The following is a 22760-nucleotide window of genomic DNA, read 5'->3' as shown; positions in this document are numbered from 1 at the left end:
TGATTATGGCACTTATTTTTGTACCTTCATGAGGAAATTCCTACTCATGATCTTGCTAGCATTAAGAGAGTAGGAAAACGGGTGAAGGAGGTCTCTGGAGTTATCGTAGTTTTAGTACTGTGTGTCATTGGATCTTGTCTTTTAATCCTGTCTTGTTGATGGACATGCAATTGATTTCTGCTCCAATTTCAAAGTCGGTGGAGCGTTGTTTCCACTCCAAAAATTTTTGTTCCCGGCGTATAAGACGATCCTCGACTTTCGAGGACATTTTAAAGGGTTAAAAAGTCGTCTTATACGCCGGAAAATACGGTAAAATGCAATTGATTACTTTGTAGATTACTTTTCTAACCACAGGACTGGATCCTAGATTCAGTCCCGGGACATGAGCTGTAAACAGTTAAGTAAAAGCGTTGTGGTTACAGTAGTGATTTTTAAGCAATATTATAGTATTTTAAAAGTTGACAGAACCTTTCCTTGATGAAATTACCAATGTTATCCTATGGAAGGAAATTCAGCTTGCAGGTAAAGTATGATTACGTTACTTTTGTAATCCAGGGCTGGGCTCCTAGGTTCATCTAAAACAGGCAAGTAATTACGTTTTTATCGTTGGCACGATTTTTAAAGAATATTTGTAAGTTTAAAAAATCAACAGAAACTTTTTCAGCAAAAAGCAGGCAATGATATCCGATGGAAGGAAATTTAAGTTACTGGTAAGTACGGTTAGAATTACTTTTCAGGATCAGTACTGGGCTCAAAGATGCAGCACTGAGGTCTCTCCTGATAGCAGGTGAGTAAATCGGAATTCGTAGTTCGGCTGGTTTTAGATGAATATTTGTAAATTTCAAAAATCGACACTTAGAAGAATTTCCAAGTGAAACCAGTCAATGCTAACCTATAGAAGAAAAGCAAGTTATCAGCTTTTAGGTAAGTACTCGACTGGCAGAGTTAAGGTTCTGGGTATAGACTCAGGGGTCTCCCAGGGTCAGGTAGGTACAGTTGGTACACCCTCAGTGGCACAGGGGCTGCCGGGTGCAGAGGTAGTTAGGCCCAATGTTATCCAATGAGAGGCAGGGGGCCTTCGGTTGGTGGCTGCTGGCTAGCAGGCCAGCAGGCCACGCAGCTGTGGGAGCTGGGCTGCTGGTCACTTGCTCAGGGCAAATGGGGAAGTAGGATAGGACAACGGTTGCACTGCCAGGGGCACTCAGGCGGCTGGGTGCAGGGTGCTTTTGAGCCGTCGGGCGCTCAATGTTGTTCAACAGAGATCTTGAATAGGGAACAAAGGTTGCAGGCTCGGGGACTGTGGATCTTCTGGAGCGACCAACACTTTGAGGGGTAAGTTGGGATCTTGGTGGGTAGGTAGGCACCCCGGAGTTAGGCACAGGAGGCCGGGGGGCGCCGGGTGCAGGGGTGTCTTTGGACATCGGGAAATTTTACCCTCTGCTGGTCGCGGTAGGAGGGGTCCCTGGTTCTGAGTCTGCAGGCGTCGTCTGGGTCATCAAGGAGGGTCCTTGGGCACTGGATTCCAGGTCAGAATCGCCAGGGGTACGTCCTCATTGTCTTTATCCACTTGGGCACAGGCCGGGCTCGGCGGGTGCATAGTGGGATGGATTTGTGGTTCCTGGCTGGCACCAGGGGTATTGCTGTTTGAGCAGAAGCACTGCTCATGGGAGTCACAGTCTCTAAGAGGGTCAAAGCAGGCAGGTCCTCCTGGGTTCTTGAGGTTGCTGTCTGCAGAAGATGCCGGGACTTAGCAGGAGCAGGGATCAAGGATCAACAGGCCTGTAGGGCTGGGGCCAAGTCAGTTGGTGTTGTCCTCTTGTTAGCAGCTGCACAGCAGGTCTTCTTCTTCTTGGTCTTCTTTCTTGTTTCAAAATCGGGATCTACGGAAGGAAGGGTCAGGGTGCCCCTAAATACTACATTTAGGAGCGTTACAGGTAGGTGAAGGGCAGGGACCAATAGGTCCCTGTCCTGGGTTGAGTACACCCCTTATCCTGCTCCTCTCCTGTGGGAGGGGGGCAGGAGCATATCTCTGATTGGGCAGGGCTCCCCATCCTCAAGATGGTCGGAGCCCGGGGTTGTGCTTCACCTCACCTCTCCCACCTGAGGGGTGGAGTTGACACAGGCTGGCACACCCCCTTTCCTCACGAAGGGTTTCCTGCCAGTCTTCCTGCCAGAGTGGGGGTCAGCACTGGTGGGGGCCAGTTGATGAGTACAGCAAGTGGTCTGGTGAAGCTCACAAAGGCGGTATGCCTTTGAAGCTTTCCCCTGCCCATCCGTGGGGAGGAGACCTAGCACCTGCCCAGGATGTGCATTGTTGCAGGCCCAGGAAAGCGGGGGCTCTCATCCCAGGGGTCCAGCAACATGTCTGCTGTGTGGCAACCTAGGCAGCCTCTCAGACCAGACGTGGATTGTAGGTTAGGTTTCAGGGGGCATCTCTAAGATGCTCTCTGTAGTGCATTTTACATTAAATTCCACACTGGCATCAGTATGGGTTTAATGTGCTGAGAAGTTTGAAATCAAACTTGTCAGTCTTCAGTGTAGCCATTATGGTGCTGCGGAGTTTGTAATGACAACCTCCCAGCAACATATACTCTTAAGGGCATCACTGTACTTACAGTGCCCAGGAATGGCCCTGGGTACTGTAGGGGCACAGGGCTCATGTACCTGTGCCCACACCACTGGCATAGGGCACCCAGCTAGAGGGGTGCCTGATGTATGCCAGGGCAGTCGGTTTGTGGGCATGGCACACAGGGATGTGTGCCATGTCAACTCTTTGTTTAGGTCTGCACCAGGATACTCAGTCTGCAAAGGCAGGGTGTGGGTGTCGGGTGCAGGGCCCCTAAGGGTGGCACACTAAGTGCTGCAGCCCTTAGGGGTCTTCTCTGGTCACAATGCCCTGGGTACCTAGGGTACCATTTACCAGGGGCTGACATGTGGCCAGAGATGCCAATTGGGTTTCAGCTTCAATACAGTTTTAGGGAAGAAACACAGGCCCTGGGCGCCTGATTGGCAGAAGCCCAGGGGACACTCAGTCAAAGCACATCAGCAATTCAGCAGAAAGTGAGAGCATCCCATGCAAGAAAGATGGCACTTTCTCACACAACCCCCCCCCCCAAAAACAAAACGAAAGGTGATGAGACTAACCTTGCCATAGGGAGTCTTCATTGTCTAAGTGAAAGAAACTGGAAACTCCATATGCATTGGCAACGGGCAGTCCCTGGTCGGTGTTCCACTTCAAAGTATATTCCCTGTAAGGAGATGGACCATCTTAGTAGTTTAGGGTTTTCCCCTGTCATCTGCATTAGCCATCTCAGAGGTCTGTGGTCAGTTTGAACCAGGAAGTGAGTTACAAACAGGTATGGCCTCAACTTCTTCAGGGACCAAACCACAGCAAAGGCCTCCCTCTCAATGGCACTCCAAAGCTGCTCCCTGGGGAGTAGCCTCCTGCTTATTAAAAGCAACAGGTTGGTCTTGGCCTTCGTCATTGGTCTGGGATAGGACCGCTTCTATCCCTAGCTCAGAGCCACCAGCCTGCACTATGAACTGCTTGGCATAATCTGGGGCTTTTAGAGTTGGTGCTGAGCACATTGCTTCTTTTAGGGTGTCAAAAGCCTTTTGGCAACTAACAGTCCAGTTGATTTTCTTGGGCATTTTTCTGGAGGTGAGTTCTGTGAGGGGGGTCACAATGGACCCATATCCCTTCACAAACCTCCTGTAGTACCCAGTCAAGCCAAGGAATGCTCTGACTTGGGTATGGGTGGTTGGAGCTGCCCAGTCCATGATACTCTGGATATTGGGTTGTAAGGGCTGTAGCTGACCTCCACCAACAAGGCGGCCCAGGTACATTACAGTGCCCTGCCCTATCTGGCATTTGGATGCCTTGATAGTTAGGCCTGCAGATTGCAGGGCTGCTAAAACCTTCCCAAGGTGGATCAGGTGATCCTGCCAGGTGGAGCTAAAGAAAGCAATATTATCAAGATAAGCTGCACTAAAGGACTCCAACCCAGTCAGGACTTGATTCACCAACCTCTGGGAGGTGTCAGGGGCATCCTTTAACCCAAAAGGCATTACAGTAAACTGATAGTGCCCATCAGGTGTGGAGAATGCTGTTTTCTCTTTTGCTCCTGGGGCCATGCCAATCTGCCAATACCCTACAGTCAAGTCAAAGGTACTGAGAAATTTGGCTGCCCCCCAATTTGTCTATCAGTTCATCTGCTTTTGGAATAGGGTGAGCATCTGTCTTGGTGACAGAGTTGAGCCCTCTATAGTCCACACAGAACCTCATCTCTCTCTTTTCACCCTGTTGATGAGGTTTGGGGACCAGAACCTCTGGGCTAGCCCAGGGGCTCTCAGAGGGTTCAATAATTCCTAATTTCAGCATCTTGCTGAGTTCAGCCTTGATGCTTTCCTTGACTTGGTCTAACTGGTGATAGATCTTGTTTTTGACAGGTGAACTGTCACCAGTGTCCACATCATGGATACACCAGTCTGTCAGGCCAGGGGTCAGGGAAAAGAGACTAGCATACTGTTGTAAGACTTGCTTGCAGTCAGTCTGCTGTTGGGCAGAGAGGGTGTCTGAAAAGACAACCCCATCTACTGACATAGGGTAAGTGCCACTCCATCTCTCTTGGAGAGCCCTTGGTGCCACTGGCTCCAGCACCCACACCTGTTGCCCTGGTTGAAATTAAACCAGTGCAGCTTTTTGGTCATACCAGTGCTTCTGAAACTCCTGGCTGGCCTCAAGATTCTTGGATGCCTTTTCCATGTACTAAGCCATTCTGGATCTTAGGCCAAGTACATAGTCTACAATATCTTGCTTGGGTTCTTGGAGAGGCCTCTCCCAACCCTCTTTCACAAGACACAGTGGTCCCCTTACAGGATGACCAAACAGAAGTTCAAATGGGGAAAACCCTACTCCCTTCTGTGACACTTCCCTATACGCGAAAAGCAGGCATGGCAACAGGACATCCCATCTCCTCTTGAGTTTTTCAGGGAGTCACATGATCATACCTTTCAATGTCTTGTTGAACCTTTCAAGAAGACCATTGGTTTGTGGATGGTATGTTGTAGTAAACTTGTACTACACTTCACACTCCTTCCACATGTGATTTAGGTAAGCAGACATGAAGTTAGAACCTCTGTCTGAAACCACATCCTTAGGAAACCCTACCCTGGTGAATACACCCAGGAGGGCCTTGGCTACTGCAGGAGCTGTAGTAGTCCTAAGTGGAATTGTTTCAGGGTACCTAGTAGCATGATCCACTACCACTAGAATGATTGTGTTCCCCGAGGCTGTGGGAGGTTCAAGTGGACCCACAATGTCCACCCCTACCCTTTCAAAGGGAACCCCCACCACTGGCAGTGGTATCAGGGGGGCCTTTGGGTGGCCACCTGCCTTGCCACTGGATTGACAGGTAACATAGGAGCTAACACATTCCTTCACCTTTTGGTGCATCTGGGGCCAGTAGAAGTGACGCACTAGACAAGTTTTGGTTTGCCCCAGATGTCCAGCTAGGGGGATGTCATGAGCCAAAGTTAGGAGGAACTCCCTTTACTTCTCTATGACTACCACCCTCCTGGTGGTTCCAGGAGTCAGGTTTCTTGCCTCAGCATTCAGTAGTCCCTCTTCCCAATAAGCTCTGTGGGTACCACTGACATCTCCCTGTGCTCCTGAAACAGCTTGCTGCCTTAGGCTTTCAAGAGTGGGACAATCTTGCTGACCCTGGCACAGCTCTTCCCTAGTTGGTCCCCCTGGGCCTAAGAGTTCAACCTGGTAAGGCTGAAGCTCCATGGGCTCAGTTCCCTCTAGGGTTTTCAAGTCCTCTTCCTAAGGAGAGGGGTCCTGGGAGGTTTGCTGTGCAGAAGCTGGTCCCACAGTCTTCTTGTTTTTTTCTCTTGGTTGGTTGGGCCATACTTTCAGGCTCTAAATCTACTTGTTCACCCTTCCTCTTGCTCTGTGCTCTTGTTTGCACACATACCAATTCAGGTATACCCAGCACGGCTGCATGGATTTTCAACTCAACTTTAGCCCAGGCTGAGGTTTCTAGATCATTGCCAAGCAGGCAGTCAGCTGGTAACGTCTGAGAGATTGCTACCTGTTTGTCAGACGAAGTCTTCCTCGGGATCTGATGTGAAGATATAAGGGCCCACCTCTCGATACCTCCAATTCTGATTGTAATAATTACACAGAATATTGAAGTGATCAAGCAGGGGGAATTAGGGAATTAGGAAAGGAACTGCGGGGAGGGAGATCTGAAAAGGAAAAATTATTGTTGCGAGTTTTCTTAATGCTTCACTCGACTCCTAGACAATTGTAATAATAACATTTAGGGAACAATATAATTTCTGTTCTCTATAAAAAGTTTGTTATCAGCTTTACACTTTAACTAACAACGTGCTCTCAAAAGAAATAACACCAAAGAAACTTGCGACTGATTTATCTTGTAAATAGGCTCTTTACAATCTGTGCAACTTCTTTTGTTGTATCTTAGTCACATCGGTAAATAACCATTTTCTTAAAATCTCAGCATTAGCATAAATGGCGAATAATTGTTCAGAATTTGCGACCATTCAATTGTGAATTGCGATCAAGCAAATTAACAAGCTTCTCGATTTATCCAAAGAACCATGAATTTAGAAAAGTCTAAACATTTCTTAAACTTTAACTAAGACAAATATTTGCATTCTTATATTTTACCATGAAATTTCTCAAAGGACTTTTGCGCTAAGAGTTTTCCAAAACCAGAATAAATATACTCTTTATTACACTTTGATAGTTTAAGTTAACCTTAAATTGAAAGTTTTCACTTTCTCCTACCTGTAGAGTACGACCTACTCTACAAACTGAAGGGTGTGTCAGCCTCTCTGGATACCCGGAATCAGTCTTCCTCTCACTGCAGCTCTTGTTAGGAAAAAAGGCTCTCCAAACTGGTTACCTGCTGCCAAAGACACAAACGATCTGCAAAAGACTGCCCAAAAACTCCTTCTAGAAGATTCCCCAAGTTGGAGCACCTGGGAACAGCTGCAACACCACCAAGATCCTCAGAATAGTGAGCAAAGAGGATTGGGTGTGGTCGCGTACATCAACGTGACCACGTTCCGTGTTTTCCCGTAAGAAATGCGACGTCTTGCCAAATCTCACGCATCTCGCGGACGCGTTCAGGTTGCCAAACCTCACGCATCTCACGGACGCGTTTAGGTTGCCGAATCTCACGCATTAGGTGGACAGAGGTACATTAAACTGTTATTCTAGTTACACTTGTACCACCAACGACCCCCCAAAGGAAAATAGTGCATTTTTCCACACAGGAAGTGTTTGGGACACCTGAGGGCGGGCCCTAGACCGCAAGCCGCCCTAGTAGTCCTGACAGTATTCCCCCCTCCCAAGAGCGGTCTAGGGCCCGGCTTCGAAGGATGAAGGAGGTGGAATCGCCGCACAATGCGAGGTGCATGAATGTTCTCAGCTGGTTCCCAAGAGTCATTCTCGGATCCATACCCTTTCCAGGACACAAGATACCATAGCTTGGCACCTCTGTGCTTAGAGTCCAGTATAGCCTGCACTTCGTACTCCCAATTGCCATGAACTAAAATCGGAGCCGGTCTGAGTTTTATTTCCTGTCTAGCTGGTTTTAACAAGGACGTGTGAAACACAGGATGAATTCGCAAGGTTTTGGGAAGTTTTAATTTATATGTCACTGGATTAACTTGACGAAGTACTGGATATGGGCCGATAAATTTGGGATGAAACATGTTTTTGTGTTTAAAATGCAAATTCTTGGTAGACAGCCATACTTTATCTCCAGAAGTATACACTGGTCCTGAACGATGATGTTTATCATATTGTGCTTTGTATTTATCTTTACTTTGTAATAACCGTTCGTGAATCTTCTGATGAACAGTCTGCATGAGTTGTACAGTATCTTGTACCGCAGGTGCACTAGTCTCATTTTTGGGCAGGGTTAAAGGAATAGTCTTTGGTAGGTATCCATAAAGAGCTTCAAAAGGAGAAGATCCAGTAGAAGAATGAGGTGAAGAATTATAAGCTACCTCAGCAATCCACAGTAAATCCAACCAGGACCTTTTGGAATCCTCAACATAACATCTTAAGTATTGTTTTAGTGTTTGATTTAATCGTTCTGTTTGGCCGTCAGTTTGCGGATGATAACTGGTGGACATGTTTGATGTGATTTGTAAACTATGACACCATTGCTGCCAAAACTTAGATGAAAATTGAGATCCTCGGTCCGATAATAACACTGAAGGCAAACCATGTAATCGCACTACTTCTTTAAGGAAAATTTGTGCTAATTGTCCTGCTGTGGGCAATCTTTTACAAGCTATAAAGTGTGCGTACTTAGTTAGACTATCCACTACAACCAGAATGACCGAATGTTGATTGATCTGTGGAAGATTTGTAATAAAGTCTAACGAAATATAGTCCCATGGTTTGGTTGGTGTTGGTAAAACCTGTAACAAACCCTTTGGTTTACTATGATCTGTCTTAAATCTTGCACAAGTTTCACAATTTTGAGTCCTTTTTGTAACATCTTTCTGTAAATTTGGCCACCAGAATAACCTTTGTATTTTTTCCACAGTCTTTTTGGGACCAGGATGTCCAGCCATAGGATGGGAGTGCAACCAATTGAACACTGTTTCTTGTAATTCTTTGGTAGGAAGGTAAACCTGCTTTCCATGGAAAGGTATGCCTTCTTTGATTGTCTGATTTTCTTCTTTATTCTCCCATTTCTTCCATTGCGACGGAGGAAAATTTTCATGAATATTTTCTAGAAATTGGTCTGCAGACAATAAACAGATTACTTTGTCGGGATCAATTATAGCTTGTGGTGCACTTTCAACTCTGTGCAAAGAAGAATCCTTTCTGGAAAGAGCATCAGCTTTTTTATTGTCTTGTCCTGGACGATAAGTTACTATGAAATCATACTCTGCAAAGAACATCATCCATCTTAACTGTCGAGGTGTCAACATTCTAGCGGAACTCATAAATTGCAAATTTCGATGGTCTGTATATACTGTTACTGTGAACTTTGCTCCCATTATATAGTGTCTCCACTCTTTGAAGGTTTCTAATATGGCTAGCAGTTCTTTCTCTGCAATAATGTAGTTTTGTTCCGCTGAGTTCAGTTTTCGAGACATATATGCAACTGGATGCATCTGACCAGTTTTATGATGCCTCTGAGACAAAATGGCTGCTATTGCTACGTCTGAAGCATCTGCCTCAATTATGAAAGGTTCATCTACATCAGGATGCTGTAGGATTGGTGCAGCAGTGAAAGCCTTTTTCAAATTCTGAAATGCTTCGTTGGCTTCAGAAGTCCATTCAAATTTCACCTTTTTCCTTAGTAATCGAGTGATGGGAGCGACCACTGCAGAGAAATGATCAATAAAACGGCGATAAAAATTTGCAAAGCCTAAAAAACATTGTACATCCCGAACTGAAGTTGGAATGGGCCATTCCGCAACTGCCTGGATTTTTCTGTCTGTCATTTTCATACCTGTTGGTGTGAGTAACACTCCCAAGAACTCCACTTCAAAAACATGAAAATCGCATTTAGATAATTTGCAATATAGATTGTGTGATTGCAATGTGCTCAAAACCTTTTTGACATGTCCTTCATGTTTTTCCACTGAATCTGAATAGATCAAGATATCATCTATGTAGACGATAACGAACAAATCCCAAAATTCTCTCAAGACATCGTTTAAGAAAAATTGAAAGGCCGCTGGTGCGTTACATAGGCCAAACGGCATTACCAAATATTCAAACAAGCCATATCGAGTTTTAAATGCTGTTTTCCACTCGTCGCCTTGTCTGATTCGCACTAAATGGTAAGCTCCTCTCAGATCGAGCTTTGTATAGATTACTTCAGTCTTAACTTGATCCAAGAGGACGGGAATGAGTGGCAAAGGATATTTATTTTTGATCGTTATTTTATTCAACGCCCTATAATCGATGCAAGTTCTCAATTCCCCATTTGCTTTTGGGATAAAAAACAAAGGGGAGGCTGCTGGTGACTTAGAAGGGCGGATAAAACCATTCTCCAAGTATTGATCCAGATATTTTTTTTAATGCTGATTTTCATTTTCCGACAGAGCATATACTCTACAATTTGGTACACAAGACCCTGGTATAAGATCTATTTGACAATCGTAACTGCGATGAGGAGGAAGAATTGCTGCCTTTTCTTCACTGAAGACTTCTTGATATTTTTTATATTCTGTGGGTAGAATTGTTTCTTTTTCTTCTGCTGTCGCGATTTGACTAACAATTGTTTTGAAAGAATTTAAACAGGTAGAATTACAAAATTCAGAGTGAAATACAAGTTCTCTTTTTTGCCAATCTATCAAAGGATTATGTAGACAAAGCCAAGGCATTCCAAGAATGAATCCATACTGGGGAGCTTGGATGACGTCAAACTAAACCTCCTCCAAATGTTTTGGTCTTTTTGAGTCTTCACAAATTATAGTCACTTTTGACGTCTGCATAGTTATTGGCCCTCCGGACAAGATTTTCCCATCTACTGCCTGAACGATTTCTGGTGTTTCTTTTTCTTCACAGATTATGCTTAATCGTAGTGCAGTTTCCAAATCTACAAAGTTTCCTGTGGCTCCTGAATCTATTAATACTTCCATTTGCCAGATCTTTTGAGTTACTTGTATTTGGACCGCTAAGCGAAAGTGAGATTTATAATTGGTCACACAAGAGTTTATAGAAGGGTAAGCAATGGTTCCCAAGAGATCCCCCTCTAAACATCTTGGGCATGCTAGTTTTCCGACTGTTGATTTGTTTTTTCAATAGCTGCCACTTTGTTAACATTTGAAAACTTGTTCTTAGGTTTCACCATACAGTCTTTCACAAAGTGTCCTTTTCAACCACAGTAGAGACATTGACCATGTTTACGTCTGTTGTCCTTTTCCTCTTTTGACAGTGGTTGTCGAAGAGTTCCTATCTCCATAGGCCCAGGACTTGATTCGGACTGTACAAACTGTGTTCTAGATCCACTATCAGTTTTCCAAATAGGTTTGTCACCTTTTTTCTTATCAGTTCTTCTTTCTGAAAGTCGGTGATCTAAACGTAAAGTTAAATTTATCAAATCAGAACAGGCTGTAGGTTGGGGGTCAATTTGGGCTAGAACATCCTTTAATTCGTCTTTCAATCCCTGATAGAAAAGAGCTGCTCTCTTTTCCTCCGGCCAAGAAGTTTCTGCTATAAGTCTATTAAAATGTGATAGATAAGTGATGAGGTCTCTGTTTCCTTGTTTTAACTGAAGTAGTTCTCGATCTGCAGATAATGTTACTGTTCGTCTATCAAACACCTTCTCAAATTCTTCTATAAAGCGTTTCCAATTATACAACAATGTGCTGTCTTGTCTAACAAATGGAACAGCCCAATTAGCTGCGTCTCCGGACAAATAAGAGATTAGAAACGCTATTCTAGATTGTGGGGTTGGAAACGCAGTAGGCCTACAAGAAATGTGTAATTCAATTTGTGTTAGAAAGGTTTGTACCTTAGAAGGGTCCCCAGAGAAACGTTCCGGATTAGCCAAAGGAATCTGTGGTGGAATAGTTACTGATATATTTGTGGAAGCCCTTGCCCCTAAATCTTGAACATCCTCTGGAAGGGGAGTGTTCTGTAGCTGTATATTATCTACCTTGTTTGCTAATAACGCGGTTGCATTCATAGTATTTTTTAAATCAGCCTGCATTTTAATAATTACAGCCATTAAGTCATCGATGGTGGCCATTATGGCAACACAATCAGATCAGGAGGAAAATGATTCGTGGGCTCACTATTCTGTCAGACGAAGTCTTCCTCGGGATCTGATGTGAAGATATAAGGGCCCACCTCTCGATACCTCCAATTCTGATTGTAATAATTACACAGAATATTGAAGTGATCAAGCGGGGGGAATTAGGGAATTAGGAAAGGAACTGCGGGGAGGGAGATCTGAAAAGGAAAAGTTATTGTTGCGAGTTTTCTTAATGCTTCACTCGACTCCTAGACAATTGTAATAATAACATTTAGGGAACAATATAATTTCTGTTCTCTATAAAAAGTTTGTTATCAGCTTTACACTTTAACTAACAACGTGCTCTCAAAAGAAATAACACCAAAGAAACTTGCGACTGATTTATCTTGTAAATAGGCTCTTTACAATCTGTGCAACTTCTTTTGTTGTATCTTAGTCACATCGGTAAATAACCATTTTCTTAAAATCTCAGCATTAGCATAAATGGCGAATAATTGTTCAGAATTTGCGACCATTCAATTGTGAATTGCGACCAAGCAAATTAACAAGCTTCTCGATTTATCCAAAGAACCATGAATTTAGAAAAGTCTAAACATTTCTTAAACTTTAACTAAGACAAATATTTGCATTCTTATATTTTACCATGAAATTTCTCAAAGGACTTTTGCGCTAAGAGTTTTCCAAAACCAGAATAAATATACTCTTTATTACACTTTGATAGTTTAAGTTAACCTTAAATTGAAAGTTTTCACTTTCTCCTACCTGTAGAGTACGACCTACTCTACAAACTGAAGGGTGTGTCAGCCTCTCTGGATACCCGGAATCAGTCTTCCTCTCACTGCAGCTCTTGTTAGGAAAAAAGGCTCTCCAAACTGGTTACCTGCTGCCAAAGACACAAACGATCTGCAAAAGACTGCCCAAAAACTCCTTCTAGAAGATTCCCCAAGTTGGAGCACCTGGGAACAGCTGCAACACCACCAAGATCCTCAGAATAGTGAGCAAAGAGGATTGGGTGTGGTTGCGTACATCAACGTGACCACGTTCCGTGTTTTCCCGTAAGAAATGCGACGTCTTGCCAAATCTCACGCATCTCGCGGACGCGTTCAGGTTGCCAAACCTCACGCATCTCGCGGAAGCGTTTAGGTTGTCGAATCTCACGCATTAGGCGGACAGAGGTACATTAAACTGTTATTCTAGTTACACTTGTGCCACCAACGACCCCCCAAAGGAAAATAGTGCATTTTTCCACACAGGAAGTGTTTATGACACCTGAGGGCGGGCCCTAGACCGCAAGCCGCCCTAGTAGTCCTGACACTGTTTCAGGCCAGTAACCCCCCCCAGCCTAGTGTCACCATAGCCACAGGATGAATGGTGGTGACACTGTCAGTATTGGTGACTGGAAAAGTTTTTCAACTAGGCATTGCTCAGGGGAAACCAGTGTATCTCTCACCATAGTGACACTGGCACCTGTATTCCTCAGAGCTTCTATACTGTTCCCATTCACCCAGGGGTACTGTAAATACTTCTTTAAGTTGGGTGGCCACACAGCTGCATTGGCAAACTCAACCTCCTCCATGGAAACTAGACTTGCTTGAGTGTACGTCCAGATTTGCTGTGGGCACTCTTCTGATCCGAGTTGTAGACTTACTGCCCTAGGAGTAGCTGTACTGGGTGCCTTAGGGGCTTTGTTATAGGGGCAATTTTTGTCTACAGTTAAATGTCCCAACGTCTTACAGTTGTTACAATAGGCCTTGTAGGGATCAAAGTTCTTCCCCCTATAGGGCTGAGGCACATAGGGAGTAGTTTGGGACCCACCCACCTGTACAGGTTTTTGGGGCCCTTTGGAAGACTCAGACTTTTTTATCTTGGGGATTCTCACCACCTTTCCCCTGGGGAGGGTTTGTGACCACCTTCTTTCGATCACACCCAGTGGTTGTCCTTTTCACCTTTGTCTTGACCCAAGGATCTGCCTTCTTTCCCAATTCTTGGGGGGAAATTAGACCTAGGTCTACCAATTGTTGATGCAGCTTTTCATTTGTTCAATTACTCAATATGTGTTCCTTCATAAACAAATTGTAAAGTCCAGTAAATTCACGCACATCATGTCCAGCTAACCAACCATCCAGTGTCTTCACTGAGTGGTCCACAAAGTCAATCCAGGACTGGGTCTGGGTTTTGTGAGTCCCCCTGAATCTAATTCTGTCTTCCTCAGTGGTGAATAGAAATCCCTTGATCAGAGTGCTTTTCATGAGATCATAGGACCCTGCCTCTGGCCCAGAGAGGGTCAGAAGCCTTTCTCTGCAGTTACCAGAGAACAGTTCCCACAGGAGTGCCCCCAGGGAGAGTTCTTTACTCTTTTCATTTTACAAGCCCTCTCAAAGGCTGTGAACTACTTGGTGATGTCATCACCTTCCTTAAATTTAGGGACAATCCCTTTGGGGATTTTAGGATCAGAAGTTTCCTCCCTATCCTTATTTTTAGTATTGCTACCACCGTTGATGGGTGCTAAGCCCATCTCTTTAATTTCTTTTTCTAGAGCCAGGAGTCTAGACTCTAGGTCTAATCTTTTGGCCAGCTTGGCTAACAAGCTGTCCTCTTCACTTGGGTTATTCCCAATGTTTTCTGTGGGCCCTGGACCACCTGTGTAGGTCCTAGGGTCCCAGAAGGTGATTCTTGGAGTCAAGGGTATGGGGACCTTTTTCTCCCTAGAGATGATGGGGGGGGGTATTATCCTCCTCCTCCTCTGACATCTCTTCCCCTCCTGGCTGGTCATCACCATGTTCAGAGGGGTGGCCTTTAGCATACTCAGCCAAAAGCTCCTGGAGCCCTAGTTTGGTTGGATGCAGGCCCATTGTTATATTCTTAAGCTTGCATAAGGACCTCAATTCCTTGAAATTCAAGTGTAAGTAAAGGTGTGAGGTCGAGCTCCTCAACCAAGTCCTGCATGTTATTATCTTCACTAATAGCTGGGCTCTGTTGAGACATTCTAACCTGACAATTCTAACCCTCTACCCTTGACTATAGTGACTTTTATTTTTCTCAAATTCTAACAGGACTTAAGCAAGGCCCTGTCTCTGATTGGGCAGGGCTCCCCATCCTCAAGAAGGCCGGAGCCCGGAGTTGTGCTTCACCTCGCCTCTCCCACCTGAGGAATGGAGTTGGCACAGGCTGGCACACCCCCTTTCCTCACGTAGGGTTTCCCGCTAGTCTTAATGCCATAGTGGAGGTCAGAACTGGTGGGGGCCAGTTGCTGAGTACAGCAAGTGGTCTGGAGAAGCTCACAAAGGCGGTATGCCTTTGAAGCTTCCCGCTGCCCATTCGGGGGTGGGGGGGAGACCTAGCACCTCGCCCAGGATGTGCATTGTTGCAGGCCCAGGAGAGCGGGGGGCTCTCCACCCAGGGGTCCAGCAACATGTCTGCTGTGTGGCAGCCTAGGCAGCCTCTCAGACCAGACGTGGATTGTAGGTTAGGTTTCAGGGGGCATCTCTAAGATGCCCTCTGTAGTGCATTTTACATTAAATCCCACACTCGCATAAGTGTGGGTTTAATGTGCTGAGAAGTTTGATATCAAACTTGTCAGTCTTCAGTGTAGCCATTACAGTGCAGTGGAGTTCGTAATGACAACCTCCCAGCACCATATACTCTTAATGTTATCACTGCAGTTACAATGCCCAGGAATGGCCCTGGGTACTGTAGGGGCACAGGGCTCATGCACCTGTGCCCACACCACTGGCATAGGGCACCCAGTTAGAGGGGTGACTGATGTATGCCAGGGCAGTGGGTTTGTGGGCATGGCACACAGGGATGTGTGCCATGTCGACTCTTTGATTAGGTCTGCATCAGGGCACTCAGTCTGCAAAGGCAGGGTGTGGTTGTCAGGGTGCAGGGCCCCTAAGGGTGGCACAATAAGTGCTGCAGCTCTTAGGGGTCTTCTCTGGTAACAATGCACTGGTTACCTAGGGTACCATTTACCAGGGGCTAACATGTGGCCAGAGATGCCAATTGGGTTTCAGCTTCAATACAGTTTTAGGGAAGGAACACAGGCCCTGGGCACCTGATTGGCAGGAGCCCAGCGCACACTCAGTCAAAGCACATCAGCAATTCAGCAAAAAGTGGGGGCATACCATGCAAGAAAGATGGCACTTTCTCACAAGAGGGGATAGACATCAATCGGTTTTAACTAGCTATCACATGGCTGCTTTCACTACAGTCCATTGTGTAGCCAACACTTTCTTCATCCTTTTTCCGGAATGCCACCTTTTCCATTCCCAGTGTGTTTATTCAAGCACTTTCGTCAGGCTCTGTTGTGGCATCAAAGTTTAAAAAAAACACACAGCATGTGTTTTTTGCCACCGGAGTGGTTCAGAATTCACTCTGTTATTGTTAATGTGCCAGTGCCAAAATAGACTAGTTGTGGGAAAGAGTTCAGAGGCCTCAAAGACGGGAGACCCACATGCAAAACAAAGAGCGGGATTGCTCTTGGTGCTTCAACAGATCATGCTATTTGATGTTATCACGTGTTTCAATTTCACAGAGTGAAAGAGGGCTGTGCTGACTGCACCTACAAGCAATCTTAATTTGGTTAACTCAAGAGCTCAGGGCCTGATTTAAATGTGGGCAGAGATGCCTGGCATGGCCTGGCATGGGCAGAGCAACCTGGTGCCAAGGGGTGTTGAAAAGTGCACAATGACCACTTGCCATGGGAGAAAACGTCCACGGCGAGGGGGAATTGCTTTTTATAAAAAAAAAAATCCTGCTTTGGGATTTTCTTTTTCAAAGTTAAATGTTTTCAACTTTGCCATTCGGCTCATCATGTTTGACAGAGTTGTCCGACAAAGTTACAATGCATTTGCAGGAACCGCCTTGATGTCGGTTCCTGTCAATGCCTGAACTAGCTGCCGGACCCACGAATATTTCAAAATTTGGCGGTTGGCACCTCTGTCGGGGCAACAGGGTAGTGTATTCCATCACCTTGGAGGAGGACGGGCAGATCGCCAAAATTTGAATCAGCCCTCAGTTTGGCCAAACCTTTTAGTAGACTAGAGTGGGGTAAAGATAGGGCTATGTGACCCAACTATTTACCAATGCACCTGCAGCATCATTGGAATCTTGAGGATGGTGTTGTACCACTTCACTTCAAAATACTTTATTCGGTTTTAAATGTGATAAAACCATAAAAGCAACATTACAACGTGGACATAAAAGTTTTAAAATGATAAAAGTCAAGATCATTTCCTCGGTTTGAACACAATTCATTTCATTTACAGGGGCATATAAAATATATATATAAAATACAAATTTGATAACCAATTGATAGGCTGTTAAGGATCTCTGGCATTTCTGGATTTTAATGCGGATTTAAGAAAACCAACCATATATAAAGTGCTTTCAGGTTTTAACATTTGCAGGTAACACAGGGCAAGGCTCACCTGTGTGAATTTTAATTTTTTTAACAAGGGCTTCAGATAAAACCTCCGGGGGGTGATGTAATAGGGGCAAATAAATAAAAAATGCACCAAGTCCTGCGGAGACAAGTTGTCGCAGCCGCAGAGGGGTAGCATCTGACCTCTATGTTATCCCCTGGGTGTAGCTAATAGAAGATGATAATAACCCAACCGGAACCTTGTTAAAAGAAACCGCTCATGATTTGTAATGGGCCATAATAGGTATGGCTCCATTAGAGATGTGGTTTTGAGCATCACAAATTTACGTATGCTCGGTTTTAACAATTCCGCCTCATCTCTTTCAAGTTGTTTCAGTAGCAAAAAGTTTTTTTTAACAAACTCTACATCGGCGATGACAATCAGTTCTGAGTTTAAAAAAAGATCGGGCGCCCCAGCCCAGAGAAGCAGCATTTTAGGTATCTGAGCCATGGTACATTAAGCATATGTTCCTGAGACAATACATCACTTAACAGCTGATGATTAAGGACCAGGTCTTTGTTCAGCCAGCACTTGAGCCAGAACAATAGAGGCCGTAGTGCTATGGTATCGCCAATGTAGGGTGTTCCGGTTTCCTCGTGAACTATACGGTTAGCTGTTCCCTTTGGTACCCCCCGTAGCTGTTTCAGGAAGATGTTCTCTTCCACCTCAATACATTCGACCGGGGCGTACCCCCGTAGTTCACTACCGTAACAGCCCAGGGCGATACTTTTTGCCTGGTATATCTTCAATAACGCAGCTACTAGGCATTTGCCCATTTTCGCTGCGAAATTGAATATTGCTGGATTTGCCCGTATTATCTCACCTCTTTTCCTTTGTACCAGCGGACCCTATTTTAACTGGTCATCGAACAGAACACCCAGGTATGAGAATGATCTGGATACGGGTACCTTTTCTGCGTTTACCACAAATGAATACTGGATTTTTTGGTCGCACTCCTATTTCCATAATATATGATTTAGTGTTGTTTATGGCAAGGTCTCGACCAGCCATGAATTTGTGAAAAGCATTCAATAAAGTTTGTAGGCCTCTAGGGGTTCTTGCTAGTAATACTGCATCATCTGCATATAGCAAGACGGGCAGACCCCTGCGCCCTACATATGGAAAGTCAGCATTAGTTTTTACCAGAAATGCGTCTAACTCATTAATATATAAGTTAAAAAGAAAGGGGGCTAAAATGCAGCCCTGCCTAACTCCTCTCTCGACAGCGAAGTCCCTGGATACACTAAGATCTGGTGAGTATCTTACAATTGCCTTGGTGTCCTTGTGAAGATCCCTTATGAAATTAACCAAAGTGGGTTCCACCCCCATGGCGCCAATGAGATCCCATAACTTCCCCTGGTTCACACAATCAAACACGGAGGAGAGATCCATGAACGCCATGTGGATGGTGCCCTGACGGTCCATGGTGGACCATGTATAGATTTAGGCATTGCGCTAGCGTGGAGTGACCAGGGTGAAACCCATATTGAGTATCTGATATGATCTTGTTTTCCCCCGCCCATGTTGAAAGTCTATTCAGTACCACCCCACCCACGACTTTGACCACAGAATCGATCAGAGAGATCGGTCTGTAGCAAGTCGTACTGTTCCGTCTCCCTTCTTGAAGACCGGGACAATCGTAGATGTTCCCCAGGACCCAGGACAACCCAAGGTTGCTGCTGCATTAAGTACTGATGTGAGGACCAGCACCCATAATGCCTTGTTTGACTAGTAAAGATCCGGGGGCATTGCATCCGGTCCCGGTGCTTTGTTTCTTGTCAGTCCTGAGATTCCTCTCACAATTTCCTTTGGGGAAAAATATGGACGTATTTCCCCCTGCCCATCCTCATACAGGACTAGCTAGTTGTGCAGTATTTTCCTTAAATATGGAGCTAAAGTGCAGTACCCATTCATGTTCAGAGATGTTCGTGCCAGTATCTGGTGCCCCATCTGTGTCAAACGGGGATCTATTGACCATACCCCAAAATTTCTTACTGTTTTTTAGGGTACTGGGGTCTAAAATTTCCTTCCAGGTCATTTCTTTTAGTTCTCCTTCACGCTTTACTAGTGCTTTTTTGTATGTGAAGCGCAGTGAGCGAATCTGAGCACGATCTCCCGGGGTGCTTTTCAATGCTAACTTTAACTCTCTGGCAGTCTTAGAGCAGTTATGGTCAAACCATCTTGGGTCCCTGGGTTTCAGAGCTGTTATCGGGGTGGATAACATCGAGCCTACTTTATTTGAAATTGTCTCAAAGACCCTAAGGATGTCCATGGGTGCCGAGGCAGGAGATACACAGGATTCTAATTCCCGAGCACATGTCTTGTGTATTCCGTTATAAAGTGCATCAGGATCTACTTTTGACCACTTGAGCCGGCGTCTTCTATCTATGGGTTTCAACACTCCTACAGACGTAAACTTATCCTGTAAGGACAATAAATTCCCTATCAGATGGATTCAGACTGGGTTGTGGTCACTATATATACTATCTAGAATTTCGAAACCCGATAAGCGGGTTTGTAAGCCCTCTGTTATTAAGATATGATCTATAAAGGTCGCCCCTGAATGGCCCTTAAATGTAGGAACGACCAGTTTGCTAGCAGCATCCATCGCGGACATTGTACTTGTCAAACCATGTTCATTCGTTAAAAAGTTAAGTGAATCTCCCCGCTTGGAATGTTCGAAGTGTATGCCCCCCATTCTGCCACAGCCCAGTTCACCCATATGGTATTTGTTGGATTGACGCATGGATGGATGTTAAAATCCCCAGTTAAAATCATACAATATGGGGTTTTCTCCGATGATGTTCTATAAAAGCACCAAGATACTTAGTTTGACGTGTCCCTGATATATTTACAGCATTATAAACATTTATCAGAAGCAGCTTCGTGTTCCCTCGCTTCAAAATGACTGCTTGGATGTTATTATTGGAACTACTTGTGGGAGTGATTACACATTTCAGGGCTAAAGAAGTATATATAACCAGACCGCTTTTCGCCCTACCGCTAAGCGAGCGTTCGGCTGGGACAAAAAAGGCCTTATAAACCTCTAAAAAAAGATCGCAGTCCACCAACCAAGTCTCTTGTAGACAAATCACAGGGAATTTCCTGATGAACTCTAGCCATTTTGGGTTATGGAATTTTCCTGCCAATCCTGCGACATTCCAAGAGATTATATTGTAGGTAGCTATGTCCCTCATGGCTGCGGCAGGAACAGATGTCGCGCTCGCAACCTGGGGGATGATGTAATCTCCGCCCCTAGCTTCACCTGGACCGCCCTCCCTTGTGTGCTGGAGATCAGCAGGCTTTGTTTGCACCTCAGGTGTTTCGGGGCTATGTAGTCAATCACAGTCCTCTAAAGAGGAGAGGGCTGTGAACCTGTTATAAAGGCTAGGTGAGGTATTCGAGTTCCCCCTATAAGAATGATTGACTTCCTGCAACGTTTGATGTATAGGTATGGTGGCTGTAGGTAGCCCAATCGACTGCCAGTTGGAATGTGAGGGCCGGTGGTTATTGGTTGGGAGCTATTGTTGGTACAAAAAAACCAGAGGAAGGATCTGGATTCCGGTGTTGGTATTTGGCATACCAGAACTGTTGCCTCTGAGTAAACTCTCAGCGAGCCTCCGGTCGTTAAAGTTTATGACAATACAATCCCCCCCTCCCGATTTTCTTGAATTCCCAACCCAGCCTACCCGACGGACCATTATGTTGTTGCGGTCTATTGTAGGGCTTACTGGCGCGTTGTTACCGACCCAGTGAATTACTTTGTTCTTAAGTTGTGAGTAAACTTCGGTGGTACCCTGAGGAAGGGGCGGTACGTTACTCAGGATCACCACCAAGGGTGTGGATTGGGGGGGTAGATCTAGTACTGTAGGGTTTGGGACGCAAATGGGCCTATCGGACACAGGCCTGCTACCGAGGGCTCTAGGGCCTTGAGATATCAGGTTAGGGTTTGATGTTAGCGGGGGCCTTTTCGGTGACATCATTGCGCATGGATGAGAGCAGTACCATAAACGTTTTAAAACCTGCTACAAACTACTACACTATAACTTATCAGAAATCAAGTTCATGAGGGCCTTATTTAATTGTTCATACATTTGACCTTTTAAATGTAATGCATTTGAATATTTTTAGATCCATAAACAGCCAAGAATCCCAAAAAGTGCAGCCATTAACATCACTAAATTTCCAGTGTTTAACAAATACAACAGAAAGGGGGAAGCTTGCCTGATAACTGTAGATTGCAGTAAAAACAACGTTTTTATACCGATATTTAGAGGTAATATTCGAAAATTCTCTTGAAAAACATTTTTTCCACAGGAAACCTGCTTTGCGGGTGAAGTTCGGCAATAGTACTGCAGTAGACCCAGGTAGCTTGGAGAACGTTCAGTAGAATGGTCAATTGAAGTGCATTTTCATTGTAGCATTCGATCTCTTCAGTTATTAGCAGTAATTAAGTAAGCAGAGTCCAGAGAACAAACTCTTACAACTTACTGTTTGTTCTCTTATTGATTCTGGGTGTTGTCAAGAACAAAGCTCTAGGTATTAACAATAGAAGATTTCAGAGAAAGATTAGATAATATTATATAATAGATCGGTGATTGTAAATGTTTTTGAGCTTGTAAAGCGCACTGCTACCCGTCCATAGGTCTCCTGGCGCTGTATAACTCTGGGGAACCCGTCCTGGCTTTCCCTGTGGGATGGTCCCTTGCTGGGAGTCCCCAAGGTGGAGCCAGGCATCCCCGGAATTGGTGGGGCTGTTGTGGAGATTAGGCAAGCTAATGCCCAGAGTTGCCGAGTGGAACCCCTGATTAGAGTAAGCACCAAAGCGAGAATTATCGAGTCTGCTGACCAAGGTCCACGACCCTGCCGCGTCGGGAATTGAACCCTGGTCCCGGGCCGACTTCTGCTCTCAGGCATGCTGCCTCTAACCTGTGAGTCAGACTACTCCACTTGTTTGTGTCTTCATTATCAATAAAATAGTTTGTATGATGCAGGGTATTAGAAAAAGTAGAGAACTGAGTGAATCTGTTTATTGTCGGTGCATTATTTGTGTTATCAAGGTCAGAGCTGAGTGTGACATGGATTTTCCCAAAATCAGACCTGTGGGGTTGAATTGCTATTACTAAAAACAGAACTCTGAGTGAATGTGAGTATTGAGGAGAACAAAGCTCTGAGTCAACTCATGTAGGGCCATATGTATCATTCCAATTTGCGATCGCAAACACCGAAATGTGCAGAATTTCGGCGTTTGCGATCGCAATTGGGCTCAGTGGTATGTATGAAAGAAAAACTGCCAAGCAAAATAAGGAATCTTAAATTTTGCAATTCCCTATTTTGCGATTGCAATTAAGGAATCACAAATTCTATTCCTTAAATGCAATGTAAGAAGCACAGAAAAAGTGCAATTTGGCTTTAAGGAATCACACATTACCACCAACTTCAAGTTGGTGGTTATTTGCGATTTCTCTGAAAAATGCACTTTTTGCATTTTTCAAAGTGCCATGTGGCGCACATGCATGCCCTTAGGACATGTATGTGTGCCACATGTGTACACATGCACATTTCAGGG

This window comes from Lissotriton helveticus, chromosome 5_1 (genome assembly GCF_964261635.1).
Source record: "Lissotriton helveticus chromosome 5_1, aLisHel1.1, whole genome shotgun sequence".
NCBI classification, from domain to species: domain Eukaryota; kingdom Metazoa; phylum Chordata; class Amphibia; order Caudata; family Salamandridae; genus Lissotriton; species Lissotriton helveticus.
The sequence above is the reverse complement of the archived record's forward strand: the minus strand, read 5'-3'. Positions refer to the sequence as shown.